The following is a 5,000-nucleotide window of genomic DNA, read 5'->3' on the forward strand; positions in this document are numbered from 1 at the left end:
GTGTGTGTGTGTGTGTGTGACAATGAAAGTCTATATTAAAATTTTGCTAATAGTTATTTCGTTCCAATACCCAGCAACAGACCGGTGCCACACCGTATAAGTCTTTGATTGTTACATATTTATATTAATACGTGGACGTGCAATAGTCCAGTGGTCAGGGTATCGGACTCGCGGTCGTAGGATCGCAGTTTCAATTCCCAGATCGGGCGTTGTGAGTGTTTATTGAGCGAAAACACCCGAAGCTCCACGACCTCCGCATGGGGGGGGGGGAGGCGAACCCTGCTGTACACTTTCACCACGACTTTCACTCTTTCTTCCTGTTTCTGTTGTACCTGTATTTCAAAGGGGCCAGCCTTGCCACACTTTGTGTCACGCCGAATCTCCCCGAGAAGTATACTAAAGGTACACGTGTCTGTGGAGTGCTCAGCCACTTGCACGTTAATATCACGAACTGGATGTTCTGTTGATCGTATAAACTGGAACCCTCGTCGTCGCAAGCGACGGAGTGCCGCAAAAATATTAATCCGCTAGTATAGTATACTATAATTAAGCAAAAATAGTTTGATACAAATATTCCAAAGCGTAGGGAAAATATTTTAATTAAGAGAATAAATCATTATTTATTCATTAAATTGTTTTATATTTCATCATTGAAAAATTAAAAGAAACAAAAGAACAAACACCAAAAACAGTTAAAATTGCATAGAAACAGTCACAAGAAGTAAGAGCTAAATAATGTTTCAAGCAAATGTTCGGCTGCGGTCTTTGTATGTAGATTAGCTTTTGTGGCTGTTAATCGTTATAAACCTGTTAGGCTTAGGATGTGAAAGAAGAAATGCCTAATACAAGCAAACACGCCGAACACTCACGCAATGCACACGCATATGCAGAACGCATGTGTTATGAGCGGGGAGGTAACATTGTATGCTTGGAAGTATCCGTGCATAATTGAGTGTATAAGGTAAGCATCAACGTATGATATGTATGCATTTATATATATATAAAGCTGAAGTTGCCTGTGTATGGCGGGATTGGTAGCCTTCAACTACCACTATTCCCTCGGAGATCCTGCGGCGCAAGTTGACCAACATTGAGAGTATGATAGAAGAAGGCTTTCTCTTCCTTCCGTAGGAGAAAAAATTCAAATCGAAACATGTTAACACCAAAAATTATTTACATTAAACAGGTGCTTTTTTTTTTCTATGAAAATCCCTATTTCTTAACGATTTTTTTACTGCTGTGTCGCTATTTTTCGGTATATTTCAAGCAGAAAAATGTTCACTTAAAGAAAATAAGAAGCTACATAATGCAAAAGTTTTGCTTTTCAAATATTCACCTACAGTAATAATGCCTCGAATAGGATCTGGGTCATCTTAGATAGATAAAGATTTCACTTATATTTCCTCATGTCCGAATCTGTGGCCACTTACTCAAACGTTCCAAGGTATTTTGTTGCACCTCTTCGGCCAGGACCCTGGTGTCCGCTGCAAGCTTATTATTGTTTTCTCATTTCTAACATACTGGGCTATCTTCTTTCTGCCACCGAGTTTATTAATCTAACTTACATTATCATTTAGCAGGCCTGTGGTTAATGCCTATTTAATGTAATTTAGAGAATTAACATAATTATTCGATGCTTCTTTTTTTTATTTCCATTGTCTATCTGAATGTTTGTCACATTCCTGGTTCCTTTAACTTTGGAAGTTTTGGAAATATCGTTGCTGTCAGATTCAATTGTCCTTTGATTTCTTCGTAATTCATTTCTCTACTCATATGTGAATATCTAGATAGCTTCATATTCCTTATTTGCAAGCGGAATATAAAGTGCTTGATACGCCTTCCTTATTCATGAGGTTGGCATAGTCGTGACACATTCTTTATGGTTATTATGAGTCTGCTATAAACATATTCACTTTGGCAGATTCCGACACATTTTTCTCCGGGCATTGGCGATTTCACCATGCATACAAACATACATACATATAGACAGTCGCACAAGCACATACACATACCTGTATATACATACATACATACATACATATATATTATATAGATATATATATATTATTATATATACACTCACGTCTTTACATAGTTTGATGCACACTAGGGCCCAATGTGTGACGAGATTGCGTGGTAAGAAGTTTGAAACCCAGTCACATGGTTTCAGTCTCAGTCACACTGTGTGGCACCTTGGGCAACAGTCTTGTATTACAGCACCGGATTTGAGTGGATCTGGTCGACGGAAACTGAAAGAAGCCCGTCGTAAATATATATGTGTGTTTATGTGTGAGTGTGTGTGGGTGCATGTCTGTGTGCGTGCGCGATGCAAAAGGAAGCGGTGGGACTAGTGAAAGGTTTTAAAGGTAAGTACTGGAGAATACGCAACCGACGAAACCTTTCTAAGCGGTGCTCCAGTATGGCCGCAGCCCGATGGCTAAAACACGGAAAACACAAAACATAAACGATAGAACATATATAATTCTTCTTCAATGGTAGAACATGTAGTTAATACTATAAAATACATGAATACACATGTATCTCTCTGTCTGTCTCTCTGTCTCTCTCCTCTCTCTCTCTCTCTCTCTCTCTCTCTCTTTGTCTCTTTATATATATTATTATATTAGATATATATATATATGTGTATGTACGTATCTATGTATGTATGTATGTATGTATGTATGTGTGTGACCTAGGGATAAGGATGTTGCTCCTACTATCGCTAGGTCGTGAGTTCGATTCCTAAACCGGGTAGCGCGTTAAGTTCTTGCGCAAAACACTTCATTTCACACATTCCATTCAACTCAGCTGTAAACGGATGAACTTGCGACGGAATAGCCATCCGATCAGGGAATATTTTGGGCAGCTTGATCGGCCACCTTGCTGACACCATTCGAAAGTGAGACGATTCAAAAAGCATTGTTACAAGCGATGGAGAACAACATCCGGTAGTCTAGTCGATCCCGATATGTATATATATATATATATATATATATATATATATAAAGAGATTTCTTGTGGCCAACTTAATGAGGCAGTTCTAGGTGAGTGGAGAATGTTATTGTTATTTAATCCCCCAGAAACTTCGTTTCTAGTTGGCAATGTTTTTTTCACTTGTAATTCTATAAGTTTTGGACAGCAGATTAGCAGCGACATCTAGCAAGGCCAAGCTGCTCCAGACTAAAAAACGCAATGACCCTGAAACTAATCTCTGTATGTTAGCTTTTCTGGGTGGAGATGATTATCTCCTCTGTTCGAGAGCTTAAAGGCACAGAACGCTTGTGTCGCCTAGCTAACTCAGAAACGATTTTTCTTGAGGAAAAATAATAGTAACATGCTCCCCTTTCCTGGGACTGCCACATTAATAATTTCTAATTTTGTAGATCAGCGAATGTTTTTCGCTTGGAATTCTATAAGTTTTCAACAGCAGATTAGCAGCGACATCTAGCAAGACCAAGTTACTCCGGACGGATGAAGGACAATAACACTGAAACTAGTCTCTGGTAGCTGGCTTTGCTGGGTAGAGGTGCTTATCTCGCCTCTTCTAAACCTTAAGGACACAGGACGCTTGTGTCGCACAGCCAACTAGAGACAATGTTTCTTGGGGCTAAATATAAAAGTAACAACCTTCGCTTCCCGGGGACTGCCACATTAAGTTCTCATCAAGCAATCACTTTATTGAGCTTCTACTGCATATCTCTCTGAGAGATTTAGAAACGTAATATTTATACTTTTGTATATATAATTATTTCTGCATACACCCACTCGAGAAACTGCCAATTTCACTAACTTTACACCAAGTTTCACGTTCCGTCGAACAAATCTTGTCGCAGGAAACAAACATAAAAAAGAACCAGTTAAAATGGCTTGCAGTAAGATCATGCGCTAGAAAAAGCCAACAAAAACAAACAACAACAAGAAAAAGACCGAAAAATTGCAGGGGAATATTTCGTGGACTTCCACATCATTCAAGAAGATAAAATTATATTCGTTTATTTTGTCATGACAAGAAAAGCATTTTCGTGTTATATTGTGTACGCATACTGATACATTTACTTTTCCTTGCAATCTGATACATATGCATGTGTGCGCATTATATATATATATGTAATATATATATACACACACACACACACATATATATAATAATATATATATATATATATATAATATATATATATATATATTTATTTATTTATTTATGTATACATATGTATGTGTGCGTAAATATATATATATATATATATATATATATATACACTAATTAGTTACCCCATACACCAACTCATGAACTCATGTATATAGATAGAGCACATTTGAGTATGTGCTTATGTGTCTATACATACATACAAGCACATGCACACGCAGACACAACTTTAAACATGTATATATATATATATATATATATATATATATGAAATTGCAGGCAATCTACTCATTATTTCACCCTGAAGAACTCCGCCCCTTTCTACGCTGAAACGCTTTATATTTCTGGTTCGATATCGAAGTTTCTGCAATTGTTTGTCATATATATTCTTGCTTTCCGACCAATTGTTGGCAGGACAAAAGTTTGTATGATTATTATAATTATTTTATTATTATTATTTTATTATTATTATTATTATTATTATTATTATTATTATTATTTATTATTATTATTATTATTATTATTATTATTATTATTATTATTATTATTATTATTATTGTTGTTGTTATTATTATTATAACGATGGTACTCTCTTTTCATATCTATATGCACATTAAATGAATTTTAGCGCATGAAGCAGCAGACTTGCGGATAATTGTATATGTGTAGATACCCGGTTAAACATGTGTATGTTTCTGTGTAACTGAAATCCTACAAATTTGTATTTGTTTGGACATGTGTGTGTGTGTGTGTGTGTGGTGTGTGTGTGTGTGTGTGTGTGTGTGTGCATGTGTGTGAGTTGCAACAATATACGGAATAATTTTGTCTGCTTAAGTGTTCTTGCATACCATTG

This window comes from Octopus sinensis, linkage group LG9 (assembly GCF_006345805.1).
Source record: "Octopus sinensis linkage group LG9, ASM634580v1, whole genome shotgun sequence".
NCBI lineage: Eukaryota > Metazoa > Mollusca > Cephalopoda > Octopoda > Octopodidae > Octopus > Octopus sinensis.